At 39.6% G+C, this 23,578-nt stretch overlaps 1 long non-coding RNA gene, 1 other non-coding gene and 1 pseudogene across 2 annotated transcripts; 1 reads left to right on the top strand and 2 right to left on the bottom strand.

The window, feature by feature from the left end:
- The first annotated feature begins 1,298 nt into the window (after positions 1-1,298).
- Positions 1,299-3,469, top strand: LOC116197983 (annotated as a pseudogene).
- A 7,029-nt stretch (positions 3,470-10,498) lies between these two features.
- On the bottom strand, positions 10,499-10,588 carry LOC116193344. Its single transcript, XR_004154256.1, has one exon. It is a non-coding gene; the product is annotated as a small nucleolar RNA snoR26 (small nucleolar RNA).
- A 5,575-nt stretch (positions 10,589-16,163) lies between these two features.
- Positions 16,164-16,647, bottom strand: LOC116192621. The gene is made up of 2 exons (XR_004154115.1): positions 16,588-16,647; positions 16,164-16,429 (listed from the first exon to the last, which is right to left on the bottom strand). It is a non-coding gene; the product is annotated as an uncharacterized LOC116192621 (long non-coding RNA).
- Positions 16,648-23,578: the final 6,931 nt, after the last annotated feature.

Here is a 23,578-nt window from a genome sequence, read left to right as displayed (position 1 = left end):
ACACTTCTTCTTCGTAAAAATAATCAAATATATTTATCGATCGGACATTTTATCTCTTATAAAAAGAAATAGAATTATCCCGTCTTCTTAAAATATTATTCCTCAAAGGAATGATAGCCATTGGATCTAACAAGTGACGCCCATCCAAAAGGCCAATGGTCGACCGTGTCCCCGAGGGTAGGGACGAGTTCAATATATTTTTGTCACGTGTTCTGAAGAATGGGGCCAGGGAAGAGAACTGCGCTGAATAATGTGGGTTCGAACACATTAATATCTTCAATATTCATTTTACGTCATCGGAAACATGTGGCTTTGCCGATTCGATCTTTCATGTTCAAACATATTGTGATACTGTCGGTAGTCGTAGTTTTACAAAACTCATGCATGATTTATTTTTTTGACAGGACAAAGGAAGAAGTCCCTTAGTACATAATTATGGCAAGTAATGAAACAAATACACAGGCTTCCCAAACCCGCTTTGCACTCTTTTGGACGTTACAATTGGACGATTCGCATCATCTTGCTTGTGTATATAACATCGGGAAAAATTTTAGTTTATTATCTACCAGAAAAAAATTACTTTATTATGGTTCATTATGCTACTTGTATGTCGTTAAATCTCGAGCAAAAAAAAATTCTTATGATATAGCCTTTCACTATAAAAAGTTATCCATTTCATATATCGTTCTTGTTCCAAGTCAACACATTTGGCACCTGTTCTTCAATTATATTGTCGATTTTGGCCACACACAGATGCGAAAGAGCTGACTACTGAGGCGACCTGATTTGTCTTCGCTAAAAGTTACAAAAATGATATGGCGATTAATAATAATAATAATAATAATAATTAATTTTCATGTTTACGTCAAATCTGAAATTTTTTATGCTAAATCTGAGTAACTTAGGCCTCAGAAACTCATCAGGTGGTGCCCCCCCCCCCCCCCCCCCCCCCCCCCCCCCCCCCCCCCCCCCCCCCCCCTCCGCGGCGTTAAAGGCACTCTTTACATAAATTTGTCATGTTCCTCAAATATTAACGGGTGCATTAGGTCCCACATTATCAAGTCGTGCGTCGATTCCGTTAATCGGTCACATTCATAGGGAACAATTATGTTCATGAACGACAATAATCATCCCCAACAAGAATAAAAGAATTGGTTTTTCTTGCTGGTTCGAATACCTTCTTGTTGAATTATTTGACACGTGGATCACTCTTCTCTATCCGTGTCTCACTAGTAAGAATCGATCCTGAAACCTTTGATTCTTAAGCGAGGACACGCGTCGCTCCATTCACAACACTTTTTATCGTAGGAAGTTCCTATATGTATAGCCTTGAACACAACACAAATTAATCAGTGTAGTTCATGGAGGAGGAGGAGGAGGAGGTCGCCTACTCTCTCTCAGTACCCGCAATTCTCATCACCATCTTCGCCTTGTTTGTCAGTCTCCACTTTATAACAAGCCTCTTTACAAGGAAACTAGGCGGTAACAGAGCGAAGAATGCCGGCCGCATCCAGAAAACAGCCCCTAAGGCTGGCGGTTCATGGCCCTTATTGGGCCACCTCCACATCTTGGGCGGCCTGGTGCCTCGCCACTTGGTCCTGGCCAAGATGGCTGACATTTACGGGCCCATCTTCACCATATGGCTGGGCGTCCGTCGTGCTGTGGTGGTGAGCACTTGGGACATTGCCAAGGAATGCCTCACCACCAATGAACGGGCCTTTGCCACCCGCCCCAGGCTCGTGTGCTCGGAGGTGATGACCTACAACTATGCAATGATTGGCCTGAGCCCTTACGGCCCATACTGGCGCCAAGTTCGTAAGATTGCAACCCTGGAGCTGCTCTCTAACCATCGGATCGAGCTCCTCAAACACATCCGTGAGTCGGAGGTCCTCTCCTCGGTGAGAGACATATATGAGAATTATCACTGAACGAACATCATTATATCCGGTGCGATGAGGGCAGAAGCAGCGAAACCACTACTGGTGGACGTGAAAAGGTGGTTCGGGGATATAACTGTGAACACGGTGTTCAGGATGATCGTGGGAAGGCCGTTTAATCATGAGGGTGAAGGGGACGAGAGGGGGAGGAAGGCCTTGAGGAACTTCTTCGAGCTAGCAGGGAGGTTTGTGGTGGCCGATGGGCTCCCATTCCTGAGGTGGTTAGACCTCGGCGGCTATGAGAGGGCCATGAGAAGGACTGCAAAGGAGCTCGATCGGGTGGTGCAGGGGTGGCTAGACGAGCACAAGGTTAGGAGGAAGCTGAACCAGGAGGCCGAAGGGACAAAGAGTAGCCTAGATTTCATGGATGTTATGTTATCCCTCCTTGAGGACAACAAAGATATACACGGCTATGATGCTGATACCATCAACAAAGCTACATGCCTGGTGCGTAAGCCGAATCGAATTCTAGACATCCGAATCTATTTTTATCGGGACATTGGATAACACGTAATTTGTTTTACCATATGTTATCTGAATTGAACTCTACAATATTCAGGCACTGATTTTAGCCGGATCAGACACCACAACAGTGACCTTAACATGGGCCGTTTCTCTACTACTCAACAACAAGGAAGCCCTAAAGAAGGCCCAACAAGAATTGGATGACCAAGTAGGGAAGGACAGGCCAGTTAAGGAATCAGACCTCAAGAACTTACCTTACCTCCAATCAATCATCAAGGAAACCCTCAGACTGTACCCGGCGGCTCCCGTAATGCTTCACGAGGCTGTCGAGGACTGCATTGTCTCGGGCTACTTCGTTCCGAAGGGCACCATGCTCATACTGAACCTGCACAAGATCCACCGCCATTCGCTGGTCTGGCCCGGCCCATCCGAGTTCCGGCCCGAGAGGTTCATGACCACCCACAAGGGCATCGATGTCAAAGGGCAGAACTTCGAGCTCATACCCTTCGGGAGTGGGCGTAGGATGTGCCCTGCAGTCTCATTGGCCATGTCAGTCATGGGCCTCTCGCTTGCTTCCTTCCTTCATGCCTTCGAGATTAAGACACCGGGTGATGAGGTTGTTGATATGGAAGAAGCTGTCGGGCTGACGAATCTCAAGTCGACTCCACTTGAAGTTCTCGTTACTCCCCGAAATCCTGAGCACATGTATCAGTACTTTTCATGAGGACTTTTTGGCCAGTTAAATGAGTTAATTAAACACCCTGCAGAGTGTGCTATGCACTGCAGGTTTTCGGCTTGCGCATGCTTGTGCGACTTCTTCATAGCTTCGATGTGGATACCTTGATTGAGGGGGATACGGTCGTGGTGGTGGATATGGTCGAGATCAATACCTCAATGAAAATCTACTGAAAAAAATACCTCGATGAATACTTTACTTAATTAATGCCCTGCTATGCCAGGCCAGACTATGTTTTGTTGTCCTAGTTACTAGTCCCTGCCCGGCACCGGTCTATTAGCATGATTTGCCACCTCTAACGACACATGATCTAGGTGAACGACATTGTATAAGATCGATCAAATATCGCACAAAAGTGAATTAAATTTTGATCAACCACACGCTCACGTTGTTAGATCATGCATGAACTGTCCTAGTCTCATTTGAATGGACTAGACACAAGAAACCGGTTCAACTTCAAGAGATCAAAGGAATTATAACAAGATGGAGTTTTGAAATCTCCACTCTCGCAGCCTAACTAGGCACAATTCATGTCATTTATGCATGGACGTTATTATGGCTCGGTTCGGCTCGAATTCGAATGTTCATCGAACACTCTAAAATGATCAACAACAAAATGGCGTTTAGCTAATATGTGTCCAGAAGAACATCCACAAGTTTATTTTGGCTTCTTCTTCTTCTTCTTGTAATTTCCTTCTTCCTCGCTGACATGAAAAATCGAGAAAAGATTCAGTGAGTATAGACAGAGACACAATTACGTAAAATTCAATCAATAACCGACATGTATGAAGGTGAAAGAGAGAAAAATTTTCTGGAATACAATTACTTCTTTTACACATCGATTGTTGATAACTACGTGATTGTGAGGGATACCACGACTCCTTTGCTTACACGTCTTTCTCCTTTGGACTTCACACACATAATAATTGGCAGCTATTTTTGACTTGTCGATCTGGCCGTATGGGCCTACATTAAAATGTTTCTGAAAGCGGAAAATAATAAGAATAATAATTGCTCTAGCCATCATAAGGTCTTCTCTCTATATTACCCTTCACATGATCATATCCTTTTAGCCACAAATCTTCAATGATGTTTCTCATATCAAAATCGAATTGAATGCTATCTCATTCTTCCATTAGTTGAACATTTTTTCTTCGGAAAGAACAAGTCTAAAAGAAAAATCTATATATATATATATATATATAGTAATTTGATGTACTGCTATGAGAGTCTCCCGTCGGATCGATGCGGACGTACCGCATCAGCATATTGAGAGATTATCAGCGTTTCACGTTAGTTTTTTGAGACCTTTTAGTGAGTCTCTTCAACTTTCCTACATGATATACAAATCTTAATTAATTTTTTGGGTGAAAAAACCTTAATTAATTAAAACGATTGAAGAAGCAAAACAGCTTATACAATTAAAAAAATAAAGAGAAACATTAATTCCACTCTCTCTTCTATGTAACCTAATGCTCAGCCTCTCTTCTTCATCTTCACCTTCCTATTCACCGACTCTGTAGATCTCCCTTCTTCCTCTCTGTTCTCAGCTTCTCTTCCTCGCAAAACCTTTTTTTTTTTTGACATATGTGTTGAACTATATTCTTGCTTGTGTGATATGATAAGTGTAATTCATTTAGTAATATTCATTTAACAATCGGTGCTTTGAAAAAAATAATATTTGTTTAAAATTTAAAATAACAATGCAAGTGTAATATATTTTTTGTTTCAATAAATTGAATACTTAAAGGTTAAGATTCACCATAATTTATCCGAAAAATAAATTAGTGTAGATGCATATGCAACACGTAGTCCACGTGACTAGTAAATATTTATTTCACCATTTCAACTATTTAAGTAAGTTTCATCTATTTTCTTTTCATAAGTAGTCCTTTTTTTAAAAAAAAATTATTCTCTTTTATATTATTAAGTTCAATTCAAATGCACTATCTTTTTTCTCTTAAAATAATTAAACTTCTCTTACGAATCACATTTCATTCCATTACAATACATCCGTGTAATCAAACGTGATCTTAAAGTATAGTGGTATCTCTTATATGGCATGCAGTCACACACTATCTCAAAGAACAATACTCAAATCTATGTTTGATCGACGGGATACGATAAAGATGGCGAAAATAAATAAAGTATTATCATTCATAACTCCGCTGAAGTGCCCAAATGCTTATTTTTGATGATTGAAATATATGTACACAAACCTTTCAGTTATTTCAAGATTCCTTCCGAGATCCAATGTAACTATTAACATATTTTGGCTCTGTTTATCTTCTTATCTCTCTTGATATGGGACAAGAATTGCTCATTCAAAGATCACGATTTTTAGTTCACCCCAAAAAAGATCACGATTTTCAATTCAAAAATCACGATTTTTATCACCATCTTTGCCATATTAATCTCTCTATATTATGTGACAAGACTTATTGCTAGGAAGCAAGCCGGCCATGCCAAGAAGATGGTCCCGGAGGCGGCCGGTTCGTGGCCCTTACTTGGCCACCTCCACCTCTTGCGCGGTCCCAAGCCGCCCCACTTGGTCCTGGCCCAGATGGCTGAGAAGTACGGGCCTATCTTCACCATAGGGCTGGGCATCCACCGGCTGTGGTAGTCAACACCTGGGAGGTTGCCAAGGAGTGCCTCACCACCAATGACCAGACCTTTGCCACCCGGCCCACAGCCGTGGCCTCGAAAGTGTTGGCCTACAACTATGCCATGATTGGTCTAACCCCCATGTCCCGTACTGGCGGCAGATTCCCAAGATTTCGACTCTCGAGCTGCTCTCAAGTCACCAGGATTGAGCTCCTCAGGCATATCCGTGAGTCGGAGGTCCTCGCCTCAGTAAGGGGTGTATATGAGCAATACAAAGGGAAGGTCGATGTCGGTACGGGGGCACTGAGGGCAGTGCTTGTGGACATGAAAAGGTGGTTTGGGGACATAACCGTGAAAATGGTGTTCAGGATGATTGTCGGAAGGTGGTTCAAGGACAACAGTGAAGGTGACGAGAAGGGGAGGCAGGCCTGAGAGAGTTCTTTGACCTCATGGGGAGGTTCATAGTGTCCCATGGGCTCCCGTACCTGAGGTGGCTGGACTTGGGCAGTCACGAGAAGGCCATGAAGAGGATGGCCGAGGAGCTTGATCAGGTGGTGCAAGGGTGGCTGGACGGGCACAAGGCTAGGAGGAAGTTGAATGAGGAGGCTGGAGGGGCTAAGAGTACTGAACAAGACTTCATGGACGTGATGTTGTCCATCCTTGAAGGCAACAATGAGATCCGATCTTATGATGTAAGATGGTGCACGCATGCCTTCTTGGAGGATTTGAGAAGCTGATTGGTTGGTTTCGCAGGTCATGTGTGACTAGGACCTTGCAGTTCATTGACAAGATAGATGCAGTACCAACTTGAAAATTCTATGGATTTCCTTGTCGTAGATATTGCCATATCTCAATTTCAGATGATTTTGTAGCTTAAAACATCTTAAATACGCGTTAATAATCATGACTGCTGCAGGGTGAGGAACAAAAATTTCACGAACTTTCCATTTAGCGAGCTTTAGATATTTTTCAGTAACTAAAATGGGAATATAAAGGAAGAGATTTCTAGTTCAATCCTCTTTGTGGGACTTCTCTTGTCCTCTTATTTTGGATCCCCTTATGACAGTAAAAAAAGTGGTTATATTAAGCAAATTGTCACATTTAGCGCACAACCTAACAAACAAAAGATTAAATGTAATGATATCATTACATATATTAAATAATATATAAAAGTCGTCAAGTGGAGATGTCATTGCCCCACGTAAGTCAAATTATAAACCCCCAGCTCCACGTCAATTGACTTTTCAATTTCGGCTAAATAAACTCTTGCTACATTTCATTTGGGTTATATTCATCGTATTTCAGATATTTGTCTATTTTGCATGTAATAGTATATAATACAAGAATATTTTGAAAATTAATTTTTTTTTGATAATTGAAATGATTTATCAAAATATGTAATATATCTATGTTTAATGTGCTAAATATTCTATAAATAGGAGACATGGAAGTTCATTTTCTACATAGTCTTCCTATTGATCAATTTGATTTTTCCTATATTATAACCTCTACATGATATGATTCACTTTTCGTATGTACCCACCCATCTATTAGAGATTTATTATTTGTTACTATATAGGTTACCATATTTATTTGCCATCACCATGATTTTTAATTTTTCAAAGAGTCCCCGCAAATCAGAAAACATGGGACCAGGTTTCTCTTTTTGTCTATTTAATAATTTCCATTTTTTATAATAATCTCTCTCTCTCTCTCTCTTTATCTGCATTCTTTAATATTAGCTGCTTCGGATACGACCATAGTTTCCATGACATGGGCCCTCTCTTCACTGCTCAATAACCGGGAAGCCCCATGGAAGGCCCAACAAGAACTTGATGCCCATGTCGGGAAGGACCGGCGGGTCATGGAATCCGACCTCAAGAGCTTGCCTTGCCTCCAATCCCATCATCAAAGAGTCCTCGAGGTTCTACCCCGGGGCCCTTGCCCATCCCCCACGAGGCAACCGAGGACTGCTATGTCTCGGGCTACTTCGTTCCGAAGGGCACCTGGCTCATACTCAACCTATATAAGATCCATCATGGTCCACGGGTCTGGCCAGACCCTTATGAGTTCCGATCCGAGAGGTTCTTGACCACTCACAAGGACATCGATGTCAGGGGACAGCACTTTGAGCTCATACCGTTCGGGAGCAGCCGTGGGATGTGCCCCGGGATCTCCTTGGCCCTCCAAGTCATGGGCCTATCACTCGGTTCTTTAATTCATGCCTTTGAGATTATAGGGGACGAGCCTGTCAATATGGAGGAAGCCATTGGGTTGACTAATCTCAAGGCCTCTCCGCTCGAAGTTCTTGTCACTCTGCGAGTTCCTGAGCACGTCTAGCAGTAGATTTGGCCAATTCGAAAGACTTTTTCTGTGGTTGAAGTACGTTTATTCTTTTCTAAGCTTTCCTTTTAAAAATGTATCATCAATTATTACTATCACATTTAGTATACCTGTTAAACACAGTATCTTCTCCTTTGCATTGACATAAAAAGTCAATCATCAACAATTCTGAATAAGTTCAGTCAGTTTAAACGGAGTCGGGATTGAAATAAGCAATTACTATCGTCATTCGGTAAACAGGATTGGATCTGTCCATCCCATCTTTATTGACGGAGTTTGATAGAGAGTTCTCTGTCTGATGGCATAATGGAGGTCTGTTTTAACTTGATGTCCATAAGTGTATATACATGAACTGATCCTAGTCCAAGAAGCAAAAAACATTAAATACTTGACCTTACTTCTTTCTACGTTGGCAACCGTTCCTATAGCATCGACCCTAAACTTCAATCTTGGTGAGCATGGCTGTGTAGGAACCTGTTCTTAGGAATTGGAAAACTCGAGGAAACTGAAAATAATCTGAATGTAAGCTTTTGAATGATACTAACACGAAGAATCAACAAAACATATTAGCATTCCTGTACTCAACATTGATGCGGAACACGTTCCGTGTATACTGGAAATCCTATAATATAAAGTCGAGCAACATTTTTTCTTGTTATCCTGTACTGAGTGGTATCATCCACACACGCCAGGGAATGGATCTTAGACCCCATCAAGGTGACGTGGTCCCCAACCGTGAGAGTACCAGGCGAACATAATTTCTTGGTTCCGAGCACCAACAATGGTTCGCTTCACTTGAATGCGATTGTGTGGACGGAAGATAGGTATGGACTGCTGGAATGCGATCCGCCCGCTCCATAACGCAAAACTTGTCGGGAAAGAATTGGAAATTGAAAGCTGTAGACAGTTCTACCAGGAAAAGAAAAAATTCTTCATATGAACGACAAAATGGCAATGTCATAATCGACATAGGATTGGGAAATGGTGCGAAGTAGAAATCGGATCCATCCGAATCCAAGGATCTTAGGACTTCTTGGACAGTCCGGCTCAGGGACCATAGGGGCTCCAGGTGGGGAAATCTTACGGTCCTCAGTCTCTTGTGGATGAGAAAAAGTCGATGAGGTTTCGATTGTCGTGGCAGCTGTCCGATCGTGTCTCTCTTATCCCCAGTCCATGATGTACGTCTTTCTCTTTCATCACCTTAAAAATATCTGTCACAAATCCGCCCGATATGATCGCTTCCCTCGTGCATAAATTTATCTTTTCACATTTCTGCGGATTAAATTCCCTCTCCACAATCTGTGCTGTTTCTCGCAAAATTGTAATTCCTAATCAAATTACGACGAGTCATTCACGGAGGAGTCTTCAGTCTCTATGTCAGCACCCACAATTCTCATCACCATATTTGCCTTGTTTATGTCTCTCCTCTACATAACAAGTCTAATTACTAGGAAAGAAGATGATGCCAAGAAGAAATTAGCCGGCGGTGTCACGAAAAAAGCCCCTAATGCCGGCGATTCGTGGCCCTTACTCAGCCACCACTACTGAAAACATGTTGATTACTTACAAAATGTTATCGAGGAATTTTTTGTCCATAATTTTCCCTTGAAAATTCGCCGAAACAATTTTCAGACGAATTTGTCTCGGCTTATCTATGGAAAATGTCGTAGCTAAGTTACCGAGGAAATTTTCCACACGGGAGGTTCATACGAATTCCCCAACTCCGATCCAAAGGTCTATGTCCCTTGGCAGTGTCACTGTTCAAAATGTGGACGTTGTTAACCTTCATTGACGAGACGCTGCCAAAATAATTGAAGGGATGGGACAGGGCCCGGATGAGAAATAGGTGGTGGTGGTGGTGGCTGTGGCCGTATGCCTGACGTTCCGGGGAGCGCTCACAAGCGATCCAAGATGCTGATCCAATCAGATCAACAAAAGATCGGCACAGATCATGAGAAAATGATATGTTAGGCGCATATACCTTCTCATTAGTGCCCGGACTTTGAATACGTCTTGCTGGAAGACTGCGAAAGTAACTATCACGAATAATAATACAGAACATAAATTACAATCTACTTATTTGGGTTCAACCCGAAGATAAATTATGCAAAATCAAAATGCTCTAAGAATGTACAATTTTATTAATTATTACAATTTTTAGAGTAGGCTGTACTTTATCCCCCGATCTTTGGGCCTACTGGCAAAACACCCTCCAACCTTTCAAATTTTGCACTAAACCACCCCAGTTATATAGAAAGAAGTAAAGTGTCATCCCGGTCACTTTTCCAATCACTATTCCGGCAAAGATTTAAGCTATTATCATTGTTTTTTTTTTAAATTTAAGGTTTAAAAAATAATTTCAATTATTGAAAATTCAAAAATAAAAAGAAGAACCCGAAAAAGTGATCGGAAAAGGCATCTTAGAGAAACAAATTTCCCCAAATTCTTCACCGGCGATCAAAGTGCAAGGATAACGATTCTAAGTACTCATCACCGATGCTTGTCCCGAAAACTCAAGCGACAATGGCAGGTTCGAACCAGGAAGATTACATGCGTGAGGAACTCTTTTATGAACCTTCGTCAATGGCACTACGAGCTATCAATATCTAGCCTGAACAACATAACAATAAAATCAACAGAAGATATGGCAGTGGGCAGAAGATATCAATATCGATTAGGACATTTTCAGCTCACTTCCTTCATCGGAAGGAAGCTTAATGCAGAGATTGATAACATCACCGATCCCCACAACAGCAAATGCAAAACAGAGATCAACAAAACCCAAATTAAAATGAAACAGAGGGATGAATTTATTTAAGCAGTCATCAATTGACGCCAATCAAGAAGGTCGGCGGTGAAGATCTGCAAGAAGATGCCATGGAGCTCGAATAGAAGATCGAACTTCAAGCGAATGGCATCGAAAATTGAAAAGAGAACCTACGATCTTTTGGGCTCCTTTTCTTTTCAATTCTTGAGTTTTTTAATAATTGAAACTATTTTTTAAAATATGAAATTAATAAAATAATAATAAATTAAATTTTGGCTGGAAAAGTGATCGGGGTGCAGTTTGCTTCTTTCTAAATAGATCGGGTGATGTAGTGCAAAATTTCAAAGGTCAGGGGATAATTTATCACTAGGCCTAAAAGTCAAGGTGCAAAGTACACTTTACTTAAATTTTTATTTTATTGTATTAGATTGACCAAACTTCCTTATAATAGAAAAAAAAAAAACTCCAAATACAAGTCCTGCCAATCTATTCTTTCTTCTCAGTCCTCGAATAATTCCGCGTTAGACAGGGCAGGCATAAGTCCAAGAGACATGTTTGGCGGCAAATCCAAAAGTAGTATTACTTCGCTGTTTACAACTTGCGGACGACATAAAATCTTTTTATGGCTCAAAAATTTTACTTAACATATACATATCTAAAAACAAGGAAAAATTGTATCACGGTGAAATTGCTATATAATATTCATGACCAAGTATTATGTTCTTCACACTTATAAAAAGTTGTTGTCCTTTTTTTTTTAAACTAAATTTAAATTCTTTTGACACACGATTCAATGATAAAATATAGAATTAGAGCTTATAAGTTTATAGGTAATTATTGGCATATGGAAATTCAAATATCCATATAGAATAAATTGCATTACATATAAAATTTATCAATTTCCAATAACTTGAAAATCTTCCACACAGTAATTCCTTTGTTTACGTTATCATGAAAATTTTACTTTAGCATCTTTTTAAAGTCTGGATAGATTAGGTAAATGTAGGTGTGAATATTTTGTTGGAAATTTGAAATTTAAGAAAGCGAGGAATATGATTGACACTTTTTTTAAATCTATTTTAAAGTTTTTTTTTGGTGCAAGAGTAGCAAATTTTCTTAATAAAAAAATAAAATATAAATAAGGGACGCTCTTTTTGGTGACACTTGTCTAATAGCTATAATATTTTTTGGGTTAAATGCCTAAAAAATACAATTTTTTTTATCAATTATAGCACAAAACTTTTTTTCTTGACTTAAAAATGCACGAGTTATCAATTTGATATCAATTTTAGCACGCCTCAACTTTTGCATTAATTAAAACGAGAATTTATAGCCACACTCTTCGATTGAGGTGGCTGAGGTCCCCAGAGACCTTATAGGGGCGGCGAGTGGGCCCCGAAGAGGCCCTTATTGCCTGAATTTGGAAAAAAGAAGAAGAAGAAAAATCGAGAAAAGAATGAAGAGGATAGGTGGTGAAAATCTCATCGTTGGCCACTATTCCTCTAATTGGGTCACTAGAGACTTTTACCGTTATGAACAACCCTGATTGAGCGGGCGGTGGTTGTCGTTGAGGTCCACCGATCAAAAAATTGGAAATCGTATTAACATTGATATCAAATTGATAGTTTGTGTAAATAAAAGTTCCCGCTAGAATTGATAAAATGCGGAACATTTGTATTTTTCTAGGCAATTAATCAGATTTTTTTAGCTGTGATAAGTTTGTGATGTGATGTGGTATGATGTGATGATATTATGCTAAGTAGCAGTTTTTTCTAAGAAAGTAATTTTAAGAGAGTTCACAAAAAAAAAAAGGAAAAATCATTTATCACATTCATGTCAAAGGACACTATATTTTATATTAAAAAATAAATTTTTCGCCTCGTAATTCATCAAAATAATAAGTACATAAATAAAAGAAAAGTATATGGATAGCACTTTGGAAATGGTAGTATACTCTTAAATGTGGGATTTAACCCCTTGATAGTCGATGAATGGAAATCAAGAGAGAAAACAATTGTGAAGGAAGAGGTACAAAGTTCATGGAATTGCAAATACAACTTCGTACTATGCATTGATTGATCCAAATAAAAGTTATATAAATATAATTGAATGATAATAAGGATATGATGAGTGAAAATTTATTCAGTCTTGGGATAAAATCAACCCAGTTGAATATAGTCAACTGCAAAATGAACATAATCGACTTGAGCAAACTGCAATTGACTATGTTATATTTTGTAGGCGACAATGTTCAACTGAACCGGTTCCGCCTCGAGACCGAATAAGCTCCCCATGGTGAGATCATATTATATATAGATTTCTTTCCTTTTTTTAGAATTAAATTATTAAAAAATATACTTCAGCGGATTGATGTGATGTGCAAAATATCTTTTTTCTTTCAATTGAATTAAAAGAATACACTTCAAGTTCAATTGAAAACCACGTGGATGGCTTGAGAGGGTTTTATTAGAACTTTCTTTTATAGAAAATAATTTGAATATAAGCTTTTGAATGATATTAACACGAAGCATCAACAAAACATTAGCATTCCTGTGCTCAACATTGATGTGGAACACGTTCCCGGCAGTAGACTATGACATCAACTTGTGGCAGTGTTTACTGGAAATCCTATCATATAAATTGAAAATATAATTTATTTCTCGATTAAAGTTCATATATATATATATATATATTATTCCAATATTTGGATAATCTGAAAAATTAAATTGAAAATTAAATTAATTCTTTGATTAAAGATCTTATATATATAAATTATTCCAATATGTGGATTACCTGAAAAAATTTAATTGAAAATTTAATTTATTTTTCGATTAAAGATCATATATATATATATATAACTCCAATATTTGGATAATCATAATAAATTTAATTTATTTTTCAATTAAAGATCATATATATATATATAAAAGAATGAATTTTGAATAATTACGATTACTAATATCAAATTTAATAATTAGTTTGAAATTTAAAACTAATTTTTGATGTATAAATAATATTGATGATAATGAACTTTTTACAAAATTAATTGTCTTTTATTAATTTCTTGTTTCAATACGTATGTGACGAGTGGAATTCCCTCTCGAAGCGTACATCATTCATCGTTGAACTCACTACAAATATATGTTAGAATTATATATGATTATAAATCGATTATATATACTTATTTATATACTTATGTACTTTTAATTTATTCAAAGCATGCATGCACCCTTTACGTTTGATCTCATTAAACTATATAGAACGTCTTATATATGTTAGAACCTTACATTAATCTAACATGAATATATTGTCAAATTTTTTTAATAGGTATATTGATTCCAAAGATGGGACCAAGTATGTTACACATGTACTGGAGAGATTCATTGACACTTTTTGGTGCTCGGAGAAACATGATAAAGGGATATGGAAATTTGGGTTGCTGTTCGAGGAGCAAAAGTCGTTGTTGTTTGAAGAGATGAAGGTAAACAATTGCCTTAGTTGTAGATATAATTTTTTTTTAAATAGGAGTTAACCCGATAAGTAATGAATTATTACTTGTGTTCAGCAGAAACATTGTTGCTGGCATCCTTGCGATGAGTCTCATAAGTGGAAGGCCTTCAGGCATTAAGGCGTCAACTAGATTGAGTGATATGTACTTGAGTGTCCGAAAATCGAGTCAATGCCCTAAGTGGCTCAGGGAAAGGCATTGGAGGGCTACAAGATACAACGTGACCCGCGTGTGTGGCCTGACCCATTCGAGTTCCAACCTAATAGGTTCCTGATCACCCACAAGGATTTCGATGTCATAGGACATAACTTCGACCTCGCACCTTTTGGGAGCGGGAGGAGGATGTGCTCTGGTATCTCATTGGCCTTGCAAGTCATTGGCCTTCTTTCCTCCATGCTTTCAATATTCAGGCGCCGGGGGATGAGGCCATTGAGATGGAGGAATCTATCGGGCTCACCAATCTCAAGGCCTCACCTCTCGAAGTGCTGGTCGGTCCTCGGGTTCTAGAACGTGTATATCGGTACTAAATATTCAATAAGTGTTACTCATCTACTCTGAATGAATAACAACAAATCAAAATGCATGCAAGTAGGAATCTGTGAGATCACTGCAGGCCATATTTACCACTTTTATACATTTTTATTGGATGTTGTATATTAGCCTGACTGAGTAATCTTCACCGTATTCATAGTTGCGTCATGCCCAAGGCCTTTTGGGCAACTAAACTATTTTGTCTCATGATGACAATACCATCCCTAAATCCGAGCTGACGTGATTGTAATAACCACATCGTATATGCCAATTACAGTTATTGATTGTTGTGGTTACGATATGATGGGTACGTACACCCATCAAAAGGCGCATCCTTGCTCATTTTTTTTTGAGAAAAACCCCTGATCATTCGTCATTTTCACCATAAGCCTTTATTATTTGCCATACTCATCCTTACCCTTTTGACTTTTTTGTGACTTTAGTCCTGCCGTTCATTTTTCTATTAGAAAAAACACATTTTCCGTCCAATTTTTTTTTATTTACAACAATTATAATTTATATTTGTCGGAGGCCTCCAATGACCTCTTCTACTGGGGCAATTGCCGGCAGGGGAGCTTCCACTGCCTAAGCGCGTAAGAGGAACCCAACTCATGGTCAGTTATTGAGGGGATGTCTATGGGTATGTGGCACGTGGTGGCAAGTGAGAAAAAGACACATATTGTCAAGTGAGCGCGGGTATGGAGAATTGGTATCCCACAATGGAAAATCAATGAGAAAGCCATGAGTTTGTATGAGACTGGGGATCAGAATTCTATCAACTCGAGCTTTTGAGTTGAGATGGCCCAATAACTTATAGGCACAGTGAAAAATTTTACGGGCACCACTCCAAGCCTAGTGTTGAGAGCAGTCGAAGCGATCCTCATATTAGTCCCCCTCGTCGGAGCATGGAAGAAGAAAAAAGGTTCGACTCGTGCCCTATTGTTCACGGCGAGTGTTCCGGCCAATAGTCCTGGCGTCTCAAAATTGTTCTTTGGGATTCTTTGGGCTCTTCAGTTTACATCTAGTTGGTGACGGTAGAATCCTCTATGATTTTTTATTTGATTTTTTGCCTTGTTTATTTCGATATACTCATGATCTACTCTTATTTTTAATTAATGGAATTCCGATTATATTTCCTTATCGATTTCACAAGTGCTCTATAACCCTCACATCTTCGTCCGCAAGAAGTCCTTAATCAAACCAAAATGTTTCCTAATTTTCTCTCAAAAATGGGGAGAATTGAAAAAAATATCCTTTCGTGCTTCACCAACATCCGGAAACAATTATGCTGTGCTCAACATTGATCCTGGAAGACGTTCAATGCAATAGACCATGATATCAGCTTGTGGCAGAGTTTAATCGAATATCGCATTATATAATGTCAAGCAACATTTTCCTTGTCATCCAACGAATGGGATCACACGTGCACCAGGAAAGGGATCTTAGATCCCGTCAAGGTGTAGTGGTCCTGACCACGAACGTGCCAGCCGAGCATCACCGCTTGGTCCCGTACGTGCACTGGCAGTTACTTTCGCTTCCTTGCATGCGACAACGTGTGTGTGAAAGATACATGACTGGTCACATTGCTATTTTCACAGGATCTATGGAAGCGTAAAAGGAACAGAAATTCAAAATTTCCTACCCGTGAAACTAATTCCAAGACCTACTAGAAGAATAAGAGTAAATAAAAGCGTACCTGGAATATTTAAAATTGTCGACCGAGCGTCCCACGCGTGACGCCTCTACTGGAATCCACACCGACTTTGTCGACGAGTCTTCAAGATCGGCGGTGCTAGCGGCCAACACTCGAAAGAAACACCGATGCGACACCCGAAATTTTCAGACTAATGGACCTAATTTGAATTGAACAATTCAATTCAAATTATTTATATTAATATAAAGCATACACACATGTATATACGTACATGCTTATGCATGCATATATATATCACATATATATATATCCACACACTGTCACATATATCTTAAATCCTTTGAGCTATATATATCTATATATATAGAGTTTGGGGGGAGCTTTTCAAGTCCCCTGACCGGTGTGGGATAAGGGAAATTGAGAATTCCAAATTGCCATGTGTCCTCACATGGATCGTGCATCAATTGGGTCCATTTAATCTAATAAATCGAGTCTAATTAATCGACAAATTTAATCTCATTAAATATCCGATTAATCAATCGCACCATAAATCATCTAATCTCTATTAGACGATTTTATTATTTCAAAATATCCCGTCGATTTAGTCGTCGTGTGTGACCCTGTAGGTTCCCAATTACGTTGATAGTAATATCGAAATCTCTATTTCAATATTACAAACAGTGAGCGGCATCTAGCAATGTATCACTGTTACTCAAGTAATCGGAAAGTCAATTTCTCGACGAACCTCGTGACCTATATTACCGTGTAATATAATCCATTGTCCTCTATATCTCTATTGAGTCCAAAGCATGGTCGATGACATCCTTGTATGGCTCAATATCTCTCTTTCTTGGTTTACCGGGTAAGTCTATCAGAACAAATGAGCTCGATATCGTTATATCGACTCATTTGGGTATGCATACACTTTTAGACTTAACCACCAAGTGGCCGTGAGATATCGCTTCCGTTTCGTAGGAGGGACAAATTCTATCTTGATTACTCACATTCCTCTCCATGCTCTGTGGTATACCCAATAACTGTCTTTATAACCATCTTGTTACAGTGGCGTTTGACAGTATCAAAGTATATGACATTACATGAAAGAATCTATGGTGACCTTAAGTCAAAGGACCATTACACTATAGTCACTTTGAGATATGCTAATGACAGTCACGTAACAACCCATGGAGCAATCTCATGGTGGATCAGTCCTATACACATTACTCTTAATGTATACATGTGGTGTGATTTGATATCTCCATATCCATGACCTATGAGATTTGGTCATCAATCAACACTTACACTAGTCTAACCGTATTATCGTTGTCCTAATTAACGATAATACTTTGACTATGGACATTTAGGAATAATGTTCAGTAATTATAGGATCTCACAATCAAGTCACACTTGATGCCTATTGAACCTACTATTCCAAGGACATTATTGTGTAAAATCATATTTAGCGCAATCTACACAATAACAGATATGCCTCGTAATATAATGAAATACATGTCATATTACAGAACTGATGATAGATTGCATCTAGGGCATACACCAATTCCCAACAATCTCCCACTTGCACTAGAGCCAATCTGGCATCTGTCTAATGCCAATAGATCTAGTGTGAGCCTCGTGCTTGCGCTGCACAAGAGGCTTCGTAAGTGGATCTGCGAGATTCTCATCTGTTGGTATTCTGCATATCTTCACATCTTCTCTTTCGATGATCTCGCGAATGAGATGGAAGCGCCTGAGTATATGTTTGGATCGTTGGTGAGACCTGGGTTCCTTAGCTTGCGCAATGGCTCCATTGTTGTCACAATAGAGATCCACTGGGTCTGCGATGCTAGGAACCACAACAAGTTCTGTCACGAACTTCTTGATCCAAACGGCCTCTTTTGCAGCGTTAGAGGCAGCAATATACTCGGCCTCTGTGGTAGAATCGGCTACTGTCTCTTGTTTGGAACTCTTCCAACTCACAGCACCTCCATTCAGGCAGAACACATACCCTGACTGCGATCTACTGTCGTCCTTATCGGTCTGGAAGCTAGCATCGGTGTAACCTCTTACAACGAGCTCTTCTTCGCCTCCATATACCAAAAACATCTCCTTAGTCCTTCGTAAGTACTTAAGGATGTTCTTTACTGCAATCCAGTGTCTTTCACCTGGATCTGATTGGTATCGACTCGTCATACTAAAGCATACGAGACATCTGATCGAGTGCATAACATAGCATACATGATGGATCCAATAGCTGACGCATATGGAATCCTATTCATGTGGTCCCTCTCCTCTCGAGTAGAAGGACTCTGAGCCTTCGAAAGGCTTATACCATGTAACATAGGTAGCGACCCTTTCTTAGAATCATGCATGCTAAAACGCCGAAGCACTTTATCTATGTATGCACTCTGACTTAGGCCAAGCAGTCTCCTGGATCTATCTCTATAGATCCTAATACCTAGCACGTAGGTAGCTTCGCCTAAGTCCTTCATAGAGAAACACCTTCCCAACCAAGTCTTTACAGACTGTAGGGAAGGAATGTCATTCCCTATCAGAAGTATGTCATCTACATATAACACCAAGAAGATTACTATGCTCCCACTAACCTTCTTGTAAACACAGGGTTCATCTTCATTCTTGATGAAACCAAACTCTTTGATTGCATCATCAAAACAAAGATTCCAGCTCCTAGAAGCTTGCTTCAGCCCATAAATAGACCGTTGTAGCTTACAAACCTTTTCGGCACTATGTGGATCGACAAAACCCTCAGGTTGCGTCATATACACATCATCGAGGAGATTCCCGTTCAGGAAAGCAGTTTTGACATCCATTTGCCAGATCTCATAATCATAATAAGCTGCAATTGCAAGCAAGATCCTTATGGATTTAAGCATAGCCACCGGGGAAAAAATTTCGTCATAGTCAACACCATGAACTTGTCTGAAACCTTTTGCCACAAGTCGGCCCTTAAAGGTAATTACATTACTGTCCATGTCAGTCTTCTTCTTGAAGACCCACTTACACCCAATGGGTTTTGCCCCTTCAGGTGGATCAACCAAAGTCCATACTTGGTTAGTGTACATGGACTCCATCTCAGATCTCATGGCCACCAGCCATTTCTCAGAGTCAGGGCCTATTACGGCTTCCGCATAGGTTGTAGGCTCATCATCATCTATGAGCAATACGTCATTGTTTTGAGTCACGAGAAATCCATATCTCTCGGGCTCATGACGTATCCTACTAGACCTGCGAGACTCCTGTGTCACATGTGCAGAAGATTGTGCCATAACATCTTGTGGTACTTGCTCTGCAACCTCACCCATCGATTGGTCAATGTCATTTTGTGGTAGAACTTCCCCAAGTTCTAATTTTCTCCCACTAGTTCCTTTGGAAAGAAACTCTTTCTCAAGGAATACCGCAGTTCGAGCAACAAACACTTTGCCCTCGATGGGATTATAGAAATAGTATCCTCGAGTTTCCTTAGGATACCCCACAAAGTAACATTTGTCCGATTTAGGGCCAAGCTTATCCGAAAATAATCTCTTCACATAAGCTTCGCAACCCCATATCTTTAGAAAAGACATCTTGGGACGCTTCCCATACCACATCTCATATGGTGTCCTTTCAACTGATTTCGACGGAGTATTGTTTAATATGAGAGCAGCTGTCTGTAGAGCATATCCCCAGAAGGAGTCATGTAAGTTTGCATGACTCATCAAAGATCGAACCATATCTAATAAAGTTCGATTCCTCCTTTCAGCTACACCATTCCACTGTGGTGTTCCAGGTGGAGTCAGTTGAGATAAAATCTCACACTGTTTAAGATAGTCAGCGAACTCATAGCTCAAATATTCACCTCCTCGATCTGATCGAAGAACTTTAATGCTCTTACCCAACTGATTCTCCACTTCATTCTTAAATTCTTTGAACTTTTCAAAGGATTCAGATTTGTGTTTCATCAAATACACATATCCAAATCTACTGAAATCATCAGTAAATGTAATGAAGTAGAGATACCCACCTCTAGCAAGCTTGTTCACTGGTCCACATACATCGGTATGTATGAGAGCCAGATGATCACTAGCTCGCTCACCTTTTCCGGTAAAAGGGGCCTTAGTCATTTTCCCCATTAAGCAAGGTTCGCATGTCTCGATCGATTCTAAATCAAACGAGTCCAGTAATCCATCCTTATGGAGTCTAGAGATGCGATTCTCGCTAATATGGCCTAAACGACAATGCCAGAGGTAAGTCGGGTTTGAATCATTAGATTTGAGCCGTTTGGTTTCCACATTATAAATAGGCGTATCTAGATCAAGAACATACAGACCATTACTTAAATGTGCACTGCCATAATATACATCATTCATGTACATAGAACAACACTTGTTCTTAATAGTGAAACAAAATCCCTTCTTGTCCAAACAAGAAACATATATTATGTTTCTACTAATAGCAGGTACATAATAACAGTCGTTAAGATCTAATACTAGCCCAGTAGGCAAAACTAGGTGATAAGTCCCTACAGTGAATGTAGCAACTCTTGCTCCATTTCCAACTCGTAGGTCCACTTCGCCCTTTGCCAACGATCTACTGTCCTTTAGGTCCTGCATATTTCCACAAATATGAGCACCACACCCGGTATCTAATACCCAAGATGTAGAAGTAGTAGATATATTGATCTCTATAACATGGATACCTGAAGTGGAAGTCTCACTTTCCTTCTTCTTCTTCAACTCCTCCAGGTATACCTTACAATTCCGCTTCCAATGTCCAGTGTTGCCACAATGGAAGCAGTAATCATTCTTCGCCACCTTGGCTTTAGGCTTCAACGCATCCAAGTCATACTTGGATGCACCTTTAGCCTTCTTGCCTTTACTCTTGCCCTTGCCCTTTCTTTTGGTCCCCTGGACCATTAGAACGGACATCCCCTTACTGATATCATGCTCAGCTGTTCTCAACATGTTAAGCAATTCAGGCAATGGTTTATTATAGTCATTCATATTATAGCTCATAATGAACTGACTATAACTGCTGGGCAGTGACTGTAGGACTAAATCTGTGGCCAACTCTTGACCCAGAGGAAATCCCAGTCTTCCCAGAGTCTCGACGTACCCAATCATCTTGGGTACATGAAGACCCACTGGGCTACCCTCAGTCAACCTTGCCTGAAAAAGTGCTTTAGAGATCTCGAATCTCTCATGTCGGGCCTGCTCTTGATAGAGTTGCCTGAGATGCACGATCATATCGTACGCCATCATGTTCTCATGTTGCTTCTGAAGCTCCGAGTCCATGGTGACTAACATGAGACATCCGACGTTTACGGCATCATCATGATGCTTACTATAAGCATCTTTCTCAGCTTGGGGGGCATCGTCAGGTGGTGGCTCAAGAAAAGGTTGCTCTAAGACATATAGTTTCTTTTCTTGGGTGAGAACAATTCTCAAGTTTTGATACCAACCAAGGAAATTATTCCCTGACAGTTTGTCCTTATCAAGGACGGATCGCAAACAGAAAATACTAGAAGTGCTCCCTGCCATGGTAACTACCACAGAAATATGCAAAATAAGTATTATGACACTACAATATTTAATGAGGACTTTATTAAATATTGCTCCCACTATTTATATCAAATCAATGACCCTCACCATTGATTCAGAGAATATCATTTTCATAGTAGTTCAAGATCCATATCTCACCAAGCTTTGAGTCAGCGAGGGCTGATTCACCTAGAACTGGCTATTTAGGTAGGGAACTCACTTTCCCAATTGCATCACATGCAACTCTTGACTAGTTGGGTGAATAACTCCTTATTCAAATCTATCTTGTAGATCGATGCCCAACTACATGCCTCTAAACTCCTAATCCTATTAGGCTTGCTCAGTTAAGTCCGACCCACTGGTAAACACAACGTCTTACTAGGATAGATGAGGGCATCCTGCGAGGGCTAGGACTACACACTCATCGATCTTGGTCTTGACGAGCATTACAAGATGGAAGGCTATGGACTTAATATTTTGAGGGATTTTATTAACATTTAATCGATCTCACCATACACTATTATGTAACCATTACATAATAGTCCACACGTATAACTATTATACTAACACAACTAGGATATAGTCCAAGTCTAACAGTCATGCACCGAAAATATCAAACATAATCACACCAGTACCAAGCATAAAATCATATTTTATGCTATTATCTACTCAGATTCTAACTAGCTAGGTTCTGATACCAATTGCTATTTTCACAGGATCTATGGAAGCGTAAAAGGAACAGAAATTCAAAATTTCCTACCCGTGAAACTAATTCCAAGACCTACTAGAAGAATAAGAGTAAATAAAAGCGTACTTGGAATATTTAAAATTGTCGACCGAGCGTCCCACGCGTGACGCCTCTACTGGAATCCACACCGACTTTGTCGACGAGTCTTCGAGATCGGCGGTGCTAGCGGCCAATACTCGAAAGAAACACCGATGCGACACCCGAAATTTTCAGACTAATGGACCTAATTTGAATTGAACAATTCAATTCAAATTATTTATATTAATATAAAGCATACACACATGTATATACGTATATGCTTATGCATGCATATATATATCACATATATATATCCACACACTGTCACATATATCTTAAATCCTTTGAGCTATATATATCTATATATATAGAGCTTGGGGGGAGCTTTTCAAGTACCCTGACCGGTGTGGGATAAGGGAAATTGAGAATTCCAAATTGCCATGTGTCCTCACATGGATCGTGCATCAATTGGATCCATTTAATTAATAAATCGAGTCTAATTAATCGACAAATTTAATCTCATTAAATATCCGATTAATCAATCGCACCATAAATCATCTAATCTCTATTAGACGATTTTATTGTTTCAAAATATCCCGTCGATTTAGTCGTCGTGTGTAACCCTGTAGGTTCCCAATTACGTTGATAGTAATATCGAAATCTCTATTTCAATATTACAAACAGTGAGCGGCTTCTAGCAATGTATCACTGTTACTCAAGTAATCGGAAAGTC

The sequence above is a fragment of the Punica granatum genome, chromosome 1 (genome assembly GCF_007655135.1).
Source record: "Punica granatum isolate Tunisia-2019 chromosome 1, ASM765513v2, whole genome shotgun sequence".
Classification (NCBI taxonomy): domain Eukaryota; kingdom Viridiplantae; phylum Streptophyta; class Magnoliopsida; order Myrtales; family Lythraceae; genus Punica; species Punica granatum.
This window is presented reverse-complemented; position numbering and strand designations above follow the sequence as displayed.